General features: G+C 40.1%; 1 protein-coding gene across 1 annotated transcript in view; it reads right to left on the bottom strand.

The window, feature by feature from the left end:
- Positions 1-2,211: 2,211 nt before the first annotated feature.
- Positions 2,212-22,998, bottom strand: part of sult2st3 (sulfotransferase family 2, cytosolic sulfotransferase 3) — a 340,324-nt gene continuing 319,537 nt past the window's right edge. The window contains exon 7 of the transcript XR_014600183.1: positions 2,212-2,241. The gene's annotated coding sequence lies outside the window, so the exon portion shown is untranslated. The remainder of the gene's footprint in view (positions 2,242-22,998) is intronic.

Genomic DNA, 22,998 nt, shown 5'->3' with positions numbered 1-22,998 from the left:
CACATTAGCACAGAGAGAACAAGAACAACATTATGACAGTCAGTCATAATAGTTCTCTGGTGGAGACTTGTAGAGACTCCATCGCTCATCACATTATTGTCTTAGGAATGAGACAAAAAACTAAAAACCTCCATGAATTCAAGGCTTCATGGGGTGTGGAATTGATAGAAAATAAGACATTTTTTGGGGTGAACTACTCCTTTAATGTGATTTCAAGAGTTTGTACTTCTATACAATAAAATGTTTGAGTTTTTTTGTTTAACTTGACAAAGCAGAACTCTAAACTGCAGTTTCATCAATGAAGTTAAGAGAAACATCATTTCTCACCACAGGAATACAACTATTGATTATTTTCTTATTGATTACCTTTTCAATTATTTGAATTATCGAGAAGCACATTTAAAAAATAAAATGATTCATTTATTTTTTATACTTTTCGCCTGTAATGTCATCCCCAAAATAGAGATTGATTATTAATAGATTATGTTAAGACATTTTCAATCATCGACTATTTTTTAATAATAAATTAAATCTATTAGTTTGATTAACTCTCTTGCTCCTACCTCTCACTGATCCAGTAGGTGAGTAATGGTACAACTGTTTGTACTTCTGTACAATAAAATGTTAGATTTTTCTTTTTACAGTTTTACTGTTTAACTTGACAAAGCAGAACACTAAGCTGCAGTTTCATCAATGAAGTTAAGAGAAACATCACTTCTCACAGATACTGAAGCCGTGGCTTGTACTTTGCCCTCCACGTGAGCAGAACCCATTCCTCCATCCTCCAAAACTGCCATGGTAGTATGCACAGTTCATGTCTTCATTGTTAATAGGATATCCACTGCCCCAGTACCTGCAGAGTAAACAACATGATGTGTATTAATCACATCCACTCAGTCTCTCACATACTAGTCTCGCGTAGCCAGACCCAACTGAAAATGAAAAACAGCGACCTCTGCTGTTTGTGCAGAGCAGAATCTGTTCTTGAGAGATTACTCACATACAGTGACTTTGATAGAACGACAATAGAACAAAATGTAAAATGTCTCACTGTGTTGTTGTCAGCGGAGTTCCGTCTATCCAGATCCAATTACCAGCAGACTTTTTCAGACCAATGTCTGATGCCCACAGATCCCCAGCGATCAATCCTCTGATGAATTCCTGATCATTTGTACATGATTGAAACATAATTAATTTTCTCTGATACGTTCAGGTTTTCACTATAATCACACAATTACATCACATGCATGTGACGTAATTCTGTGATTATAGTGAACACACACACACACACACACACACACACACACACACACACACACACACACACACACACACACACACACACACACACTACTATACCTGTGATGATATAAATATTTTACCATGCCGATTTTATGAATGCCATTTTTACCATGTTTAGGCCATTCTTAACCCTAATAACATGAAAGCAGAGAAAACTGTCTAAAAGCTCACAACGTGGCCCGCTGTGACACGGTGTGAGCTTGTAGATCAATTTTCTCGACGTGCAACTAAGTATAAATCAGACATAACTCCAACCGTAACCCCTAAATGTGTTAACCTAACTCCACCAGATGGGGGCGGTATTGAGTCAGGTTCACAAAACCCTAACCCTAACCCCAGCCTGAAGCTTGTCCTAGTTTTAAGCCTAAAACTAAAAACTATATTTATAAACAAGAGCAAATATTTATCATGTGAGGACCAGGACAATAGTCCCTATAATGTATATTTATCACATTTTACTATACATGTGAGGACATTTGGCCCTGGAAAGCATAGTAATACATGAACACACACACACACACACACACACACACACACACACACACACACACACACACACACACACACACACACACACACACACACACACACACACACACACACACACACACACACACACACACACACACACACACACACACACACACACACACACACACACACTAACCTGTTCTTCTTTACTGTTAATGATCACCAGATGTGCTCCTTTCTTCAGACATAGTTTTCTATGTTCCTCCCAGGTTTTCTCTTCAGTAGTTTTGTAATAACAGCTGCATCCAAACGTCTTCCATTCACTGGGACAGGACTTGACTAAACATCAAACAGGAGTTTTACTGATGGCTTTTCAATGCACTCATGATCAATTCTAACATGTTGATTAGTTATCACTTAAACCCTATGTAATTCATTGACCGGGGTCCCCCAGGGCTCTATACTATACTAGGACCCCTCCTTTTTCCCTCTACACCACATCTCTTCACTGAAAATAGCTGATCTACAAGCTCACAACGCTTCACAACCAGGAGTCACCAACATGTCATAAGACTTGTCCATGTCTGTGGCAATTTCTATATTTTGAGAAAGTCATTATAAATCAAAATATGTCTTCTCTAAATATTCACAATCTAATATTTCCTGAATGTGTACATATTAATCCATTAAGACCGGGTATGCATCTGTATCATTTTTTGATTTCTTTGGCTATTCAAAAATAGCAGATATACAAGCTCATAGCGCGGCACCGAGTGCTGCGCTATGAGCTTGTAAATCAGCTTTTTTGGGAAAATCGTGAAAATGTGGTTAAATCTTTGAATATATATATACATTTTTGAAAGCGAACATTTTAACTAAAATCTTTGCTTCTAGGGATTCTACAAATGTCTTCTAAATCCTAACAGTTTTCTTTTTTAAAAACGTACGTTGCTATAATATCAGTGGTTCTCAAACGTTTTCATGTCAAGGACCCCCAAAATTATATGTATTTGGCCGCGGACCACCATCTCAAAATGTTTTGTTCAAGCCCCCCCTCCCGCCCCCCCAGAAGCAAAGATTTGAGTTACAAATGTTCGTTTACATATACATTACATATATAAAAATATATATATTCAAAGATTTTCAAAAATGTTTTTTCAAAACTTTTAGATCTACAAGCTCATAGCGCGGCATTGGTGCCGCGCTATGAGGATGTATATCTGCTATTTTTGAATAGCCAAAGAAATCTTAAATGATTATGTTTGGTAAAGTGTGGGGATGACACATTACATTCTAGTCATTAATTACCCCACACCCACATCAAAGCACCTGTACATTGTATGATTAGAACATGCTTAAACTGCAGGTCTAATATTTCTACAATTGCTACAAATTGCTATAAAAGCTGTAAATCCATGTCATTTTGGGGCATAAACAAGAAGTTGAAGAATAGAATTAAGTCTGATAGTGATGTACACATGTTCACCACAAGCTGGCATGGTGGTGACCGACAGTTCACGCAATATGTTGTGAGCTTGTAGATCTGCTATTTTTTACTGCACTGTATGTACTGTACACCTTGTATGACTTCTCCAGTAAAGAGACTGTAGGGTTCAAGTGGTTAATAAAAGTATTCAGGGATAAAGGAGGGTAAACCTATTTATTTTTATTTTATTATTATTAATAATATGTTTTTTATATACATCTCTTTTAGTATTTCATCAACTTTAATGCTGCGTTCACACTGGCAGATACAACAGATAAGATACAAAGCTACACAGCATATTTGTGTCTGAAGTTGAAACCAGATCAACTTTGTTGTATCTTTGTATCTGTTGTATCTTTGTAGCAGCTACAAACGTCAGATGTATCTTTGTATCTTCATGTCTCTGGCTTCCATTGAACATGAATGGTAGACTGTATCTGTGTAGCTGCCAGTGTGAAATCAGCATTAATGCCATTCACACTTCCCTGACAATAATTAAAATATCAATAATAATAATAATAATAGATAGACTAATAAATTTTCCTTCAGAAAGGTTTGTAATCTCTCTAAACCGGCTTTACCTGCACACAGGTATTTGGCCTTCCATTGGTCTCTGTCCAGGGTCATACTGTCATAGCTCAGGGTCAAGTTGTCATAGCGCAGGGTCATGTTGTCATAGCGCAGGGTCATGTTGTCATAGCGCAGGGTCATGAGGTCGTAGTTTGTCTGTAACTCCTTAATGGCTGAATTATCTGCAAAGGACCAAAATGTGACAATAGACAAAGACTCAGCTGTTGCTACGGTTAAGATGCAATCAACGCAAATATGTGTTCAAATTATATTGTTTACATTAATGGAGGAGTGTTCATGTAGGCCTATTGTAGACTACTAGCCTATACTGCAGAGAGAGAGAGAGAGAGAGAGAGAGACCGAGACCGAGACCACACAGCTGATCTTAGTATGCCTTTAATTAAGGGTCTGTTTAAAAAACAGAACAAGCGAGTAGACATGAGGAGATTTTAGGCTGCAGGAAAAGCAGCACGTCCACCTATGTTAACCCCCGCATCCCTGTGATAATGAATGATGATCACATCACATTATTCTGCCTTAAATGGTCACTTTTATAGCTGTTTCCTCAGCAGAAAACCATTTTTTCTCTTTTTTATCTCAACGGATTAAGTTACAGCATAGCTGCTAGCCTGCACATGTATGGATGGATGCTATATTGATAACTCTCATTATCACCAAATGCCTAGTCTGCATGCTTACTGTCATATCTCATGTGAGTAGCAAGTACTGTACTCCACTATTCCGCCAAAAATGGGACATGTATAATAAAGTTCTAGTGAAAGCGTCATTTAATTGTTGTAAGTGTATGAATTTGACCTTTCACCAGTTGATACTCACAGTCCATGACCCTGTCTGTGGTTCTCACCACTCCTAGAACACACAGCGCTGTAAGACAAACTGCAGCTGCTCTAAAGATGCTTCTCTCAATGATGACGGCTCTCTGGACACCTGGAGGATATTAGAACAATAGAGTTCAACTTTAATATAATCAGCTTCAATGTTTCCTTTCAAAGAACTCAGAGTGAATACTAGAAAAAGTGCTCCTCGGAGCACAGGTCTCTGCCAGGTCAGGTAGGTTATTGTGGCCTCCTGGTGGCGCTGTAATATGCCAATGTGAAAAGGGTGCCATTTCTTCCTAGGCCTTTCACGGCAATTGGATGCTGCGTTCATGATTTGTTTTGCAAAAATCTACCTGCTGGTGGCGCTATAACAGGCCAATGTGAAAAGGCTGGCATTTCTTCCTCTGCCTAGTGGGAATGAGCGTGCACAGTTTTACGGAAACTGGACGCTGCGTTCATGATTTGAGGCATTGTGTTCAAAACGGACCAATCCTGCAAACTTTGGAAGCCACTGTTAGTCAATCAGGATGGAATATGAGTAATCAGATAGATCCATCGATCACATGACTATAGAGATACTGTCAGGGTTGAGCTGTAGGGGGTACGGGGGGGTACGGCGTACCCTTAGTTCTGACACTGTGGGAGCTGGGGGCGCGCGTGCACGCACCGTCAGCGGCGGTCTTTAACGCCTTAAAGTTTAAAAACAATAGCCTCAAGGTTCGCGCCGTCAGTGGCGAGCCGTTCTCAATAGCGTCTACCTGGCTGCTTTGCATAACATTAGGCTACTCGAGAAAAGACACGGACTTGAATTGAATGTGTTACATTCCTCTCACAATGACAGACAACATCTCTGCACTGCAAGGTGTGAAGGGGATCGCTTAGCAGAGGACCCAGTTCTCTGAGACAAGACAAAGACAAGTTGTCTGATTATTTTAAGTAGGCCTACTTATGTGTGGGTGAGTCTATGTAAAGGGCTTTTATATAAAATGAAAAGGAAAATAAAAGAATTAATTTGAAACAAAAATAAAAACAACAAATTAACAATGCAACAATACAACAAAATAATAATACATATGATTACATTAATAATCACATGTTGAATACAGTATTTCAACTAGCACTGAGCTGAGTGGCTATGTGTGTGCACGTGCGCGCGCGTGACGTCATAAAATACAGTACCCTTAGTTCAAAAATCCACAGCTCACCACTGGATACTGTGTAGAGCTTAAGATTTCAGCCTGAGCCCGACAGGACCCGACCGGCCAGGTCGGCACGGGCCGGGCCGGGTCCAATTGGTCACATATTTGTCGAGCTTTGGGTCGGGCTGGGCTAGGCAACAAAATAAAACTTAAAGAAAGTTTGTATCCAAATAAATATATATATTAATTAATTTGTAGCGTATTGTGTTCACAATAAGCAACTTGTCGTATTACTCAGATCCGGTTGCAGGCAGGCAAGCGCAGTGCGGTATATCATGTTGTCTGTGTGTGTGTGTGTGTGTGTGTGTGTGTGTGTGTGTGTGTGTGTGTGTGTGTGTGTGTGTGTGTGTGTGTGTGTGTGTGTGTGTGTGTGTGTGTGTGTGTGTGTGTGTGTGTGTGTGTGTGTGTCTGTGTGTGAGACTGTGTGTGTGACTGTGTGTGTGCCATGTATGTGTGTGACTGTGTGTTATTGTGTACCTTGATCTCCTGTAGCCTCCTGTGGGCCTTGATCTCTTGGATTATTTGCATTGTCCTCCACCACCCTCTCCTCCCTGTCTCCTCCAACGTTCCTCACCCTCCTTGGTCTGCCTGGCCTGCCAGACATCTGAAGGAACAACGCAAAAAAGTAACTCCAGTTAATTAGTACAAGTTTATGCTTATAAAATGTACATATATTATGCATTAAGTGATTACAATGTAATGTGTTATATTCATGAATATGTTTAAATATCATGTTACTCACTTTGTCCAATATCTGCTTTGTCCTACATTGGTCTTTACTGTTGCTCAACAGACTGTGAGCTGCTGTCTGTTCTAGTCTGACTTTAACAATGCTTCACCCAAGCAGGTGGTTTTGGACACACACACACACACACACACACACACACACACACACACACACACACACACACACACACACACACACACACACACACACACACACACACACACACACACACACACACACACACACACACACACACACACACACACACACACAATGCAAGGTAGCCAATCGACTCTTAACAGCACAGTGCAAAAGGAAAGCAGTCTGGTACTTGCATGAAACCCCCACGCATAGGCTACCCACATTTTAACACACATACACACAGTACACACAGGAAGTGATCTGTGAGTTTCTAAAACACAGGGGCACACACATACACACGCAGGCACACGCGCACACACACACACACACACACACACACACACACACACACACACACACACACACACACACACACACACACACACACACACAGTACATTTCATCGTATACCTATCTCTTTTTTTGCTTTTGGTCATCAGTTTCATCCTATAGAGTAGGTAGTGCTAATATGAGATAGTTTCATAAGACTTCACTCACTGTACAGTACGGTTGTTTGTAAAACGGACCATCAAGTTGGACCCTTCAGTTTGAAGTTATTAGAGTAAATCATTTAAACTCACAGGCTGATTTTAGTCTCCAGTCTGCCCCTGAGTGGGTCTCAATTCTGTTCATTTTAAGAGGCTTTTTACAACACAGCCTGAGCAAAGGCCCTCCAGCTGATTTCATTTGGGTGTACTGTGGGTAAAATAGAAATAGACGGATAACAGGATGAAGGAATAGCAATAATATCTCACATTTATATGGCGCTTTTTTGGGTACCCAAAGACACTTTACATGGGGGGCATGAGAAAACAAGAAAGAAAAACAACTTTATTAGGGGAAAAACACTAAGAAAAGGCTAAGACTAAAGGCAATGCCAAATAATTAACCCATTAAGACCTGAGGCCTACTACAAACTAATGTCTTCTAAAGTTTCTATACAGTACACCACTGTACCAGTGGTGCTCAAACCTTTTTCATCTCAAGGACCCCCAAAAATATATGTATTTGGCAGTGGACCCCCATCTCAAGAATATTTTGTTCCAAGGACCTCCAGCAGCAAAAATGTGAGTTAAAAGTGTTAACTTAAAATATATATATATATATATATTCAAAGATTTGCACACATTTTCAAGATATTTAAAAAACAATAGCAAAGTCACACACTAGGCCTGTCAAAAAAAAACGATTCATGAATAAATCGCGATTCTTAATGCCACGATTTTAAAAATCGATTCAAAATATTAAAATTGTTTTTTTGGAAAAAATAAAAAATAACATTTTTTATTTTTTATTTTTTTATAATTTTTATTTTTTTATAAGTTAGTACCTTTTTCACTGGCAATTTGTCTGAAATCAATGTCAGAAAGACTGCCTGACATGATCTGTCTGCATTGAAGTCAGTGTATGATTCAACTTTTCATGGTTTATATTATATTAAAATGTTCTAGTATAATTAAAGCAAAGTGATTTGGGGTAGAAAATCGCAATAAATCGCAGAATCGAATATCAATTAATCGCAGAATCGCAATTTTAATCGAATCGGCACCTTAGAAAATCGCAATAAATCGCAGAATCGAATCGAATATCAATTAATCGCAGAATCGCAATTTTAATCGAATCGGCACCCTAGGAATCGATTTTGAATCGAATCGTGAGGTAAGTGAATCGTGACACCCCTATGACACACTATGAGCTTGTAGATCTGCAATTTTTGAATAGCCAACCAATGTGCAACATATATATATAGCTAAAATGTAAAATGACACAGATGCTGTCCCGATTTAATTGGGTTAATTTGAGTTCAAATAGAGAAACAGTATAGATGCACACATGTAGAATCAGTGGTGTAACGTAGTAACGGCAGGCCCTGATGCATGCTATTTAGGACAGACCTCCGATCCTCCAGGGAACGTTATCTTCCAATAAATAAAAAGACAATAAATCATAATAATATTGTAGGCTGCTATACAGGTTATACTGTAAGTGGTGGTGACCGCCGTCCGTGTGGCTGTGGTTGGGATACTGGGACAGCTTCGGTAAAGTTGATTAAGCATTCTCCTCATAGAGCTTTTCAGTTCAAGTGGTAACGTTTAACGTACATGTGTCCATCTTAATGATTAACGTCATGTTTCACATGCATGTGACGTGACCTCACAGTCACAGTGTGGATAGCTGTTGTGAAGAGTCTTGGCATCCGTGCTGGATGTTTCATCTTCAAATGTGTGTTCATTGTTGTAGGACATGACACCACATCTTGCCTGTGTATCGCCCTCTCGTTTGAAAGTGTCTGTGGCATATATATATATTTTTTTTTGTACTAAATTTTTTATCCCGCGATTTTTCTAACCCATTTTTTTTCTACCGGTGCCAATTTCCTAAGTGATCCTGGGCGCTACACCAGCCCTACACCAGTCCCCCACAGCCTAGGGAGGTCAGGGCCGAGCTCATGCTTCCTTCAATGCATGAGAGAGAGAGAGAGAGAGACAGAGAGAGACAGAGAGAGACAGAGTCAGAGACAGAGAGAGGCCGTTTAACACTGTGGGTATGAGCGGGCCCCCTCCACCCCCGGGCACTGATGTGACTGCATCCCCTGCTTCCCCTATAGCTACACCACTGCGTAGAATACACACAGGAAGTGATCTGTAAGTGTCTAAAACACAGAAGCACAGCAATACATGCATGTAGGACATTGTGAAATAAAGTATCAAAACCACAGGCACCAAAAATATCATTACAGTACATTTGCATCGTATATTTCCCTCTTTTTTAGCGTTTTGTCTTCAGTTTCATCCTATAGAGTAGGTGGTGCCAAGATATGAGATAGTTTCATCAGACTGTACAGGACAATGTTGTTTGTAAAACAGACCATCAAGTTGGGCCCTTCAGTTTGTATTTATTAGAGTAAGTAATTTAAACTCACAGGCTGATCTTTGTTTCCAGTCTGCCTCTGAGTGGGTCTCAATTCTGTCCAGTTTAAGAGGCCTTTTACAACACAGCCTGATGCCTTCCAGCTGATTACAGTTGGTTGTACTGTGGGTAAAACCCCGCATCAAACGACCCTCACGGTTTTCTGAAAAAAGTATGTTGCTATATGCTCAAACCTTTTTCATGTCAAGGACCCCCAAAACTATATGTATTTGGACCCCCAACTGAAGAATAATTTGTTGCAGGGACCTCCAGAAGCAAAAATTGGAGTTAAAAATGTTCGCTTTAAAAAATGTATACATTTATATTCAAAGATTTGCACACATTTTCATGAAGCAAAAAAATACAAGCTCAGACCCTCCTGAACGTGAAGGGATGAGGCCGGAACGCTGGGCGAGCATGGAAAAATACACAAAAATAATTATACCCACGACAAACGTTGGTCAAATTGTCAAATAATATAAGAAAGAGACACAATTTGTGAAAATAGCTGATCTACTGTACAAGCTCACAACACCTAGCAGTGAGTTGCAAGCTTGTAGTTTGGCTATTTACACAATTTATTTCTGTGGAACCGAGCTAGCTAAATGTAATGCCTCAACTCACAATGACAAGTGCTTGTCAGGGTGGGGGGTCCCCAGTTCAAATATGATTATTTTGGGGGGTCAGGGCCTAAAAAGGTTTAGAACCACAGAATTAAGGAAAGGACACCAACGTCATCTTCTCTATCCAGCAATTCCAGCTGGCAGATTCGTCTCACTGGGTGTCAAACTGCAGCCAGGAGTTGGATGGAATGCACTACAGTCAATGAGACCACCCACGGGTGTCATGGCGCATATCTGGCATCCAGATCTTCCCTTCCTTCTTATTTAAGTTCCTTGACTTTCTTCACAGGTCTTACCAATTATGCTAAATAATGCTCTGTTCCATTTAGTGTAGCACAGTGGTTTTCAAACTTTGTTTTATTTCAAGGACCCCCATAACTCTGAAAGTGTACAAATGGAACCAAACAAGTTTGACACCCCTTTGAGATTATCAGTGCCACATGTCATTTTTCAGCCTTTTACACAATTGAGAGAACACAATGTAAGATTTCAAATGATGTGTCATACATTGAAATCTTAAACTATTTGAAGAAGATAATGCTTATTTGAATGTTGTTAAACCTGTATTCACAAAGCTGAGTAAAAAGCTCTCAAAGTTTGTGAAGTTTAAACTTCCTGTCACAGTCAGGTGATGGTGTGTGTGTGTGTGTGTGTGTGTGTGTGTGTGTGTGTGTGTGTGTGTGTGTGTGTGTGTGTGTGTGTGTGTGTGTGTGTGTGTGTGTGTGTGTGTGTGTGTGTGTGTGTGTGTGTGTGTGTGTGAACAATAGACCCAATCATCATGACATCACCACAACCACAACATGTGTATGTGTGTTTGTCCAGCGCTGTGTGTCTCTGTGCTCAACAGACGGGTTGCACTGGGACCATGGAGATCGCTCACAGAGGAACCTCTTCATCTGAACCCAGAGGCTTCTGAATCTCTGAATCTTCTGAATCCTAACAGTTCTTAGCGGTGCCAACCGCTCTACGTTTGACTCTGTCTGCGTGTCCGTTTGTTTGAGCACAGGATGTCCGTTTGTTTGAGCACGGGATGAGCACGGCAAAGAAGCAAACAGCTATAACTTCAGTTTGCAGCATGCCACCAAGTCCAAATTTGGTATGTGGACTTAGACCACCAATAGGGACGAGCATGAATTGATGACGTTATCAAAGAGGGGTCCAGGGACCCCCAGCGCCCGTATGAGCACGGGATGAGCACGGGATTTTAAACAGCTATAACTCCAGTTTGCAGCATGCCACCAAGTCCACATTTGGTATGTGGACTTAGACCACCAATAGGGACCAGCATGAATTGCTGAAGCCCCACCCCCTCTGTCCAGGGACCCCCCAGCGTATGTTATGTCAGTCCGCCCGTATGAGCACGGGATTTGAAACAGCTATAACTCCAGTTTGCAGCATGCCACCAAGTCCAAATTTAATATGTGGACTTAGACCACCAATAGGGACGAGCATGAATTGTTGAAGCCCCGCCCCCTCTGTCTTCCCATTGGCTGGCCTTTAAACAGCCATAACTCAAGTTCGCAGCATGCTACGGAGTACAAATTTTGCACATGGACTAAAACCACCAATAGGGACGAACTGTAATTACTTAAGCCCCGCCCCCTCTGTCTGCCCATTGGCTGGCCTTTAAACAGCCATTATGGCAGTTTGCAGCATGCTACCAAGTACAAATTTGGTAAGGGCCCATATATGTTGCCATAATAATATCAGTAGCTCTCAAACTTTTTCATGTCAAGGACCACCGGAAATTATATGTATATCTCCGCGGACCCCCACCTCAAAATATTTAGTTCCAGGGACCCCCATGCAGAAGCAAAGATTTTGAGTTAAACTTGTATATATATATATATATATATATATATATATATATATATATATATATATATATATATTCAAATATTTGCACAAATCTTCCACAATCTAAAAAATAGCAGATCTACAAGCTCATAGCACGGCACTCTGTGCCGCGCTATGATCTTGTAGATCTGCTATTTTTGAATTGCCAAATAAATTGTAAAAATGACACTTTGTTTTTTGTCTATGTTTCCCGGTCTAAATGTGTTAAGTGGTCAGATGGGTGGGCCGCGTGCATTTTCAGAGCATGTAAGAATCAGTCAATGGATTGTGTTCTGGCTTGGATCAATGGAACTAACCTAGTATACTTTAAGGATCAATGGAACTAACCTAGTATACTTTAAGGATCAATGGAACTAACCTAGTATACTTTAAGGATCAATGGAACTAACCTAGTATACTTTAAGGTTGTTTTTCTTTTTATATTCATGTTGTATTATCATTCAAATCTGAACAGAAAATGAACGACATGATATTGTTTAAGAGTGACAATTAAACCTTCTTGATTTCACCATTCTGAAAGAATGACCCAAAGACATTTTCATATACGTTAATCACTCCATAGCACCCACCCCCCCCCTGCAAGCACACACTATATGCCACCCACCCCCCCCCACCCCCCCCCCCCCGCATGCACACACACTCTATCCTGTTTCCTTTGAGCTGTATTGTTTAATACAGCTCACCCACAGCCAGTCAGTCAGAAGTGTGATATTAAAACATCCATCCATCCTGTTGAGTAAAACCACTAAACTCTGTCAAGCTGCATGAGATGACCACGGTCACGTGATCCATGAAGCACAAATACACAGAAAAACCACTAACACACACCACCTCTACACTTAAATAAAACACACAACCATCAAACATCTACACATACACAATTCCAAGAAGTCAAAGATATGAGGGGGTGCATTGCAACATACATTGTTTTCACTGAACTGAAAAGAAAAAAAAGGTGTGAAAATCCACCCTGAGGGAAGTAGAACACAAACTGCTTTACAAAGCCTCCACTTTGTTGATTTAAAAAAAGACTTCATTGCACAATGTCAGTCTACTTGTTTTTATTAATGTCCATATTTTACAGACATTTACTGACATCTCCGTAGTACATGCACAAAACTTGTGTTTGATATGCAGACAAACAGTGTTGATGCTTAAATGTACGAATTATTACACCAGTATAATTCACCTTGTGGTTTGTGTATGTCACGTGACCTCAGGGTGTGACTCTGAACTCTGCTTAATAATTACAGCTGTTGCATCACCACACTTTGGGCATATCATTATAGGCCAAAACAGTCATTAAATCCTTTTGTTTTTCTTCCTGTTTTATTGATAGATTGTACATTATATGTATTTATATCCAGTTAGTCCAAGTGTAGATGTCAGTCTCTAGGTCTTTAAATATATTTATATGAAGTTTATATAAAGTTGTTATTGTTGACTGATTGCATGGTAGCTTACATATGCCTGCTGCTGGTGCATGGTCAATAAAAACACACACATTATCTACATAGTGTAGCCTACTGTTTAGCTATGTTTTTCTATCCTCACATTCAGTTCAGCTATTTTTGGAGTCCTTACAATTTTCAGGTATTTGTCTTTAAAAAAAATATTTTACCGTACTATTTTCAGTATTTTGGCAAATATGCTCTTATATTGTATTTTTTTAAACTCTGTTATATTGTACTTCCGACCTCAGTATACTATTCCTAGTGCCCAGTTTCCCCAGCGCCCAGTCTTCTCTAGTGCCCAGTTTTCCCTTGTGCCCAGAATGTTTTGGTGCCGACCTTTCCTGTTACCTGGTTGATACACTAGGGCTTAGTGCAGGGGTCAGCAACCTTTTTGACATGAAGTGCCATGTCTGTATTGTCTTGATGGTCACTGTGCCGTATCAACATTACGTTTAATTATGACTCCATGTCAAAATAATTCCAATAGATTTTGATTGTCCAAAAAAATAAAACCTTTTTTGAAATATTCACATCACACACTGCTATAGACAAGCTGTCAGACAGACACAGACTGTGTGTTTCTCTCCTCCCTGGCTGTCCTCTCTCTCTCCTGGGGGGCATCTCTGTATGGAGCAGTGGGCTGATGCTACTACAATCAGCAATATATGATCAGGTCTGCATTTAAGAAAACACAACTCCATGTTGTAGAGAATACAATGTAATTATGTTTAAGATGCTGTTTTGTAGGTAGTCATGTCAAGTCTAATTCCAGTAATGTATGTTCTTCACATTATCTCCATAACGGTTCATGTGATCAACTTCACACATGCTGTACACTTGTTATTCTATAACCACATGAACCCTAGCTTCCATATTCTGGTTAAAATGACAGCTTCTGTAACTTTATAGTCATACTTCTCTCTTTATTTAAATTCTTTTTTTCATAATTTACCTCCCACAGAGTGAAACAAAATACTGTCAATGAGATATAGAGCTCTATCTTGTGCGTCTTCTTTAGCCTGGTAAACCCTCCCTCCGGAAATCTCATTTCCATTTGATTTCAGAAAGGAGTCTGGTCTGAAACGCCTTTCTCCAATAATCGCTCTGCTCGCCGAGCCGACGAGCCTATCAGCGTCGTCGCTCATTGTTCTGTGATTGACAGCGACAGTTGGCCAATCAGGTGGCGAGTTCGAGTGAGCCCGAATGAACCCGAGTGCAGCCTGAGAGCCGCCGAAAAAAGACGAACGGCAGCCATTGTTGTTTGTGCGAGTGCCTTCACTTCTTACTTTCAGTTTTATAACGCTTTCAAACTTCTTTTTTGAGGCACGGAATTTACTTATAAGATATCGTTTGGATAGAATTTAGTTGTTTAACTTCATATATGTGGTCAATTAATCATGACAGAGCCTATTTAAAAATATAAATTTAGAGAACCGGCAGGGGCGGGGAGTGACACGCATGTATCCCAATAAGGCAACCTATTTTCGGCATGGCCGTCCCAAAAGTCCCGTTGCGTCACATAGTCTGGAGCTCGTCAAAATGAACTGCTCATTGGCTGAAGGGGAAAACGATCATTGGTTGAAGGGGTTGTCAGTCAACGGTATTACTCCCGCCCAACTCCAGCCCACAGCGATTATTGCAGAAAGGCGTTTCAGACCAGACTCCTTTCTGAAATCAAATGGAAATGAGATTTCCGGAGGGAGGGTTTACCAGGCTACGTCTTCTTACCTCATAGAGACACACGGGCGGAAACGGAAGGCCTACAAATTCACGCCCACTTTTGAGATGGCGCCGCTACTCGAGGTCCGTTAGAACGACGAACTGCAGCTCTCAATGCATTCCCTATGAGAGGATATGAGAATTAGCCTACTTTTAAAATTATCCTGCATTAACTGGAGACGATATTGATTTAAATAAAAATATGTTTCCAAATGTATGGAGTGTCTTTGTCAACATATCTTCTTGTTTTCTTAATAGTTGATGTGTTTCACATTTAATTTGCCACTTTAACGAGTTACCCATAATGTTAACACAGCAGAGGGTAGACGGCAGACAGAGAAGTTGTCGCATTTCAGTGACATCACTGTCTTTACGAGTGCCGAGCGCCGACCAGTGGTGTACCCACACTGTAGATGCAGGACAGGCGGTCGCCTGCCCAACTAAGATCTCGCCTCCCCTAAAAAAAATAATAATAACCCGAAAATGTGTCATTGCGTGCTTAGTGTCCTCAAAGTCACGCACCCAACAAGCTTTGAACTGAGAAGATTGGACCTTCTGTTCCAGAGATAATGACCAAAACATATTGAAAACGTCCACTTTCGGCAGTTTTCTGGGTATTGAAAACCTCAAGGGATGCGTCCGTGACGTATATACCATGCGACCACTTAAAGTCTAGATCTCCGATGCTAGCGGTTTTGACATACTGATGGAGTATATCATAGTATATTGTGGGTAGTATATCGAGATGACAGATATGGGACATTAAAAAGGACAAATCAAACAAATGGGACACTTTATTAGAACACCAAAAAAGTCGCTACAGCCTCAGTAGTTAACCAATGAAATGACGGTATTTTACAATGCCTCTCATAAAGATTGCATTGAGAGCTGCAGTTCATCTTTCTAACGGACCCCGAGTAGCAGCGCTGTCTCAAAAGTGGGCGTGAATTTGTAGGCCTTCCGTTTCCGCCCGTGTGTCTCTATAGGCCTAAACATTTTTGGCATTGTTTACTATTTTGAAAAACAGTTTTTAAATAGTTCAAATAGTCGATACAAGCTCACAATGTGTCAGTGTAGATCGTCTATTTGAACTATTACTATGTTTTCTCAAAATAGTAAAAAATGCATAAAAAGCAAGATGCAAGATAGGGCCCATATTTGTATGAGCCTATAGACAGGTTTCCTGTTAGTAAACATTAGAGCAGTGTTTATCAACCTTTTTGGTGCCAAGGCACACCTGGCATAGCCAAAATATCCCAGGGCACACCTAGAATTTAGCGGCTGGCCCTGGGTGCATCTCTTCTTTGCTGGTGGAGCTCTCATCGTCTTGTAGTAATAATACTGAGTGCCAAAGCATGTACCCTGTGCCCCTTTTATAAAGTACCAGGTAGGACAACATATTTGCATTCCTATGGGTGATGGTCGCTACACTGAATGGCCGTATCGATTGACGGACAATCACCGCTATTGTTCTCAAGGGGCTGGGTTCACACTTTCTTCAAACGTCGCGGCACACCTCAGCAGTACTCGCGGCCCAAAATTGGGCCCTTTGCCAGGGTTGATAAACACTGCATTAGAGGATATGACCGCGCAGAGGAGGGGGAAGCCTATAGAGGGCGCCATTACCCGCAGCAGCTCTGGTCAAATGTCCATTCATAAAAGAAATGATCTTCACCGGGTTTAATGAAAGTAGATTAAATTATGCAGTTTGTAATACCTTGTTTACTCAATAAAAATGATTTGTCGGAAGTTGGATCTGTTTGTATATAATAGCAGCATTATGCCTATTATGCCTATAATAGCAGAATTATGGCTATCTAACTCCCGAACATAACAACAGAGTGAACGCCGCAACAATTCGTTTCCCCCGAGCATGCGCAGATTGCGCATTCTGCTCTGTGATGACGTCGCGCAGAAATCCGTCTATAGAGCGTGCCAAAAATCCTGAAGGGGGCGTCAACAAGTGTCATTTGGTAGCGGCGGACATCTTTGAGGGGTAAAAACTAGGTTGACTTAACATTGCCCCCCCCTCAAGTATGTCTGCAGCTACTAAGCCACGCCCCCCCGTGGTGACGAGTCGTTGGCACGCTCTATAAGCCAGTACAATACTATACCATATAGACCAGTAGTTCTCAATCCTTTTCATGTCAAGGACCCTCATATTAATATGCAGTTGACCCCCATACAAGATGTGTGTTGTTAAAATGATCAAAACAAAGCAGATCTACAACCTCACAATGTGCTGTGACGCCTTGTGAGCTTGTAGATCGGCTATTTTCAAATAGCCATTGTGTACAGGGTTAAAGTGGTTATAAGTTAAACTGATTGTGATGCTATGTTAACACATGTTGCTGGGAACCACTGTCATAGTCAATTCATAGACTTGAACAATGCTGTTGTCAAGTAAAGATTTATTAAATATTTCCATATTACCCTGCCCAGTTTACAAGTTGATAATAAACCTGGTTACAATACAAACACATTATTAATGCATCACTATAACAGTAAAGGTTTGATATCACATGTACTTACAATACAGCAGTGACAACATCACAGGCAGTGAAATTATTCTACTTAAAACCTCAACACTGACAACAATAACAGTAAGATAAAAAATAAAGGCAAAATACCAAACACAGTACAAATAGCATAATTATGTTGCAACATTTAGAATAAAAGAAAGAGTAGGCTACTTAACCACATTATCCATGATGCCACTATTCTGAGCATGTAAAGATTTGTAAATGTGTAGAATTTGTAAAATTGTTTGTAGATCGGCTTTTTTTTTTGCTGTGGGTCAGCATTGTACAGTGAAGTATAAAACCGGGCTTAAATAGTTAAATATCATGCACACAGCTGTAGATTGTGATGTAGGGTTTGTCTGTCTGAATTCTCATTATAATGTCACTCAATAGTAACGAGTTGGGGCCAAAGCACCGTTTTGACGCGATGGCACTCCCCAGCCGTGTGTTTTTTCAATGGCCCGGTAATCCTACCCACTGGAAGAGCCGTTCTCAATTAGCCTGATTATCACACTGAAGCTGTGTGGAGCTTCAGTCTGACATTAGCTCCAGTGTAGGCGATTACAACGGGGAGGGGATTAGAATTTCCCTAAACCAATTAGAATTGGTTTAGGGAAAACCTCCGACTCTCATTGGACGGTACTTTTCGTACCGAATAAATCCTAGGTTCACATTACAACACCAGACCAAGAGGCAGTCCACTCAGAGAGTGGGCGGGGTCTATGGTCTGGAACCAGGCTAGTTCTCACTCCCAACTCCTATAGGTTGGCAGGCCTGCTGAAAATATTAAAACAAGGCAGGTGCCCCATGAGGCGTGCCAGCCGAGCGAATGGCCATGGCGAGCGGTGCCAATCATAGCCAATCGGAATGGAATACAAAAAATAGGACAGATACTGATCATCTTTAGTAGCAAAAAGTGTGTCTGAAGAAAAACAAAATGGTGGAAAATCTTGTCAGGCGCAAATGGGGAGTATATACATAGATGGGAAGTCATCATCCAAGGTTTGTTTTTTAATTATTGTACAACCTATGGTTGAAGCGTTATAGGCCAAAACTTGAAGTGACGGGTTATAGCGCCACCATGAGGCCGATTTGAACAAAAATAATCGCTTCTGTGATTGTAGTTTGCAGTTTTACGCCGATCGGCCAAATATAGCCTGAGATTAACTATTCACAGACAGACAAACAGACAGGGCCGAAAATGTAATCTCTGCCTTCTGGCCATTTTGTCTGATATAGGCATAACTATTAGAAATAAACAATTATTCAACTTACACTGTATCAATAAAAGCAAAAAAAGGCAAAACAGGCCAAATATATATGGTACATCAGAAAATAAGTGAAATCACTCGACATGTCATCACTGTAAATGGAAATTAAAAATAAAATAAACCTGTGTTCTAATGGATCCAATGTAGTTATTATCAATGGTGACAGTACATTTACTTGAGTACTGTACTTTTTTATTAGTATTTGTATTTCTGGATACTTTGGGTGACTTTAACTCCACTACAACTCAATGAAAAATATTGTACTTTTAACTCCACTACATTTCTAGGAACGTAAAATGTACATTATGCATTAACCACGTAATATGATCTCGTTCCATCTCATGTGAAGGAGATAAACTTAAGATAAATCTAAATCAAAATGAGCCCAAAAGAAGTATTGGTCCAAAAAGAACACTGATCATTGGAACACAGGCTCTTCTATCTATATATACAATTTGAATCCTGCGCCATGTCGGTTGTCCGTATGCGACGCCAGTGTGACGGTGTGACGTAATCTGACATCACGATGACAACGCCAGTGTGACGTAATCTCACGACAGCATGACATCACATGACATCACATCCTACCTATAAATTCTAGGATGCCGTCAGATCGCACCAGTTCGACGGCTTCCATAGTGATAAATAGTAATAATCTATACAAGGAACTCTCTCCACCACAAGAACTCTCTCCACCACAATGACGACAACTTCACCAAAGCCACAACGGCTGGAGATACAACGCCAGACATGGCGCACTGCAAAGTGAACGACGCGTCACGCTAGACGTTCGGGCCGCGTAGCGGCCCGAACTTCTTTCCATAGTGGGTTTTGGTCATTGGAGAGGTGATGCACGTCACCTCTTTCTGAAGTGGGTACTTTCAAAGCCTGCCGTGGATTTAGGAGAGCACAAAACTCTCTCACACTGTGAGGTGCCTGTAAGGTGGCACTGCAAAGTGAACGACGTGTCACGCTAGACGTTCGGGCCGCGTAGCGGCCCAAACTTCTAGTATATATATACAATTTGAATCCTGCGCCATGTCGGTTGTCAGTATGTACGTACGTTGTATGTGGCCAGTGTGACGTAATCTGACATCACGATGAGACGGTATATGACATCACATCCTACCTATAAATTCTAGGATGCCGTCAGATCGCACCAGTTCGACGGCTTCCATAGTGGGTTTTGGTCATTGGAGAGGTGATGCACGTCACCTCTTTCTGAAGTGGGTACTTTCAAAGCCTGCCGTGGATTTAGGAGAGCACAAAACTCTCTCTCACACTGTGAGGTGCCTGTAAGGTGGCACTGCAAAGTGAACGACGCGTCACGCTAGACTTCTATTTTTTACATTTCCTGAAAACTAGTGGTTTTGAACATACAAGGTTTCCACCCGACAGCCACGATATCCTAGTTTATCACAAAAGAAGTATGGTGTATTATTCTACATGAATCACAGCTGGCAACATGTTCATTTATCCTCCACACTTAGTCAATAGCAGTGGTGGAAAGTAACTAAGTACATTTACTCAACTACTGTACTTAAGTACAATTTTGCGGTATTTTTTACTTTACTGGAGTATGTCCAATTGTCAGTACTTTTCTCTAATCTCTAATCTCAGAGGAAAATATTATAATTTTACTCCACTACAATTATTTGAAAACTTTAGTAACTAGTTACTTTGTAGATTTTGATTATTATTACAAAACATACATTAATCACTTCAGCCCTATAGACATTTCAGCCATTTGAAAATAGCAGATCTACAAGCTCACAATGCGTCGTGATGCGACACATTGTGAGCTTGTAGATCTGCTATTTTCAAAAGATTTTTCATACATTTTATACAGTTGAAAACTTGTGAAATGGGACATTCTGCATTATCAGTACTTTTACTTTTGTACTTTATGTACATTCGGATACCAATACTTTTGTACTGTAAGTATATTTTGAATTACAGACTTTTACTTGTAACAGAGTATTTCTAAATTGCAGTATTGATAATTTTACTTGAGTAAAACATGTGAGTACTTTTTCCACCACTGGTCAATAGTCATAATAATGGTTTACATCTCACACATTAGCACAGAGAGAACAAGAACAACATTATGACAGTCAGTCATAATAGTTCTCTGGTGGAGACTTGTAGAGACTCCATCGCTCATCACATTATTGTCTTAGGAATGAGACAAAAAACTAAAAACCTCCATGAATTCAAGGCTTCATGGGGTGTGGAATTGATAGAAAATAAGACATTTTTGTGGTAAACTACTCCTTTAATGTGATTACAAGAGTTTGTACTTCTGTACAATAAAATGTTTGAGGTGTTTTTTAGTACTAATTACTACTGTTTAACTTGACAAAGCAGAACACTAAGCTGCAGTTTCATCAATGAAGTTAAGAGAAACATCACTTCTCACCACAGGAATGCAACTATTGATTATTTTCTTATTGATTACCTTTTCAATTATTTGAATTATCAAGAAGCACATTTAAAACAGAATTCATAAATTCATTTATTTTTTCGCACACAAAATAGCCGATCTACAAGCTCATTGAGCTCATAAATATACTATTTTCACTATTTTCTAAAATGTTAGAATATTTGTAATATTTTTAGCCTGTAATGACAAACCCAAAATAGAGATTGATTATTAATAGATTATTTTAAGACATTTTCAATCATCAATTTTTTTTAATAATAAATTAAATATATTAGTTTGATTAATTCTCTTACTCCTACCTCTCACAGATCCAGTAGGTGAGTAATGGTACAACTGTTTGTACTTCTGTACAATATAATGTTCGATTTTTCTTTTTACAGTTTTACTATTTAACTTAACAAAGCAGAACACTAAGCTGCAGTTTCATCAATGAAGTTAAGAGAAACATCACTTCTCACAGATACCGTAGAGGGTTGTTGAACATCCCACATTACTCCATCCTCCAAGACTGTCATGGTAGGGTGCACAGTTCGAGTCTTCACGGTTATTAGGCGCTTCACTGCCCCAGTACCTGCAGAGTAAACAACATGTGTATTCATCACATCCACTCAGTCTCTCACATACAGTGACTTTGATAGAACGACAAAAATGTAAAATGTCTCACTGTGTTGTTGTCAGTGGAGTTCCGTCTACCCAGGTCCATTTGGCCGCAATCCTTTTCAGACCAATGTATGATGCCCAACGATCCCCAGAGGCCAATCCTCTGATGAATTCCTGATCATTTGTACATGATTGAAACATAATTAATATTATCTGATACGTTCAGGTTTTCACTATAATCACAGAATTACTTCACATGCATGTGATGTAATTCTGTGATTATAGTGAACACACACACACACACACACACACACACACACACACACACACACACACACACACACACACACACACACACACACACACACACACACACACACACACTACCTGTTCTTCTTCACTGTTAATGATCACCAGATCTGCTCCTGTCTTCAGACATAGTTCTCTATGTTCCTCCCAGGATTTCTCTTCAGCAGTTTTGTAATAACAGCTGCATCCAAACGTCTTCCATCCACTGGGACAGGACTTGACTAAACATCAAACAGGAGTTTTACTGATGGCTTTTCAATGCACTGATGATCAATTCTAATGTTGATTAGTTATCACTTAAACCCTATGTAATTCATTGACCGGGGTCCCCCAGGGCTCTATACTAGTATGAACTTTTATATCTGCTATTTTTGAATAGTCAAAGAAATCTTAAAATGATTGCGTTTGGTAAAGTGTGGGGATGACACATTACATTCTAGTCATTAATTACCCCACACCCACATCAAAGCACCTGTACATTGTGTGCCCCCCCCCCATACCATTATGTGCTTACTGGAGGAAGTGGAGAGAATGAAGTCTTAATCTCGTGGGAAA

The sequence above is a fragment of the Gymnoscopelus microlampas genome, assembly GCF_963454915.1.
Source record: "Gymnoscopelus microlampas genome assembly, chromosome: 3".
Taxonomy (NCBI): domain Eukaryota; kingdom Metazoa; phylum Chordata; class Actinopteri; order Myctophiformes; family Myctophidae; genus Gymnoscopelus; species Gymnoscopelus microlampas.
The sequence above is the reverse complement of the archived record's forward strand: the minus strand, read 5'-3'. Positions and strand labels throughout refer to the sequence as shown.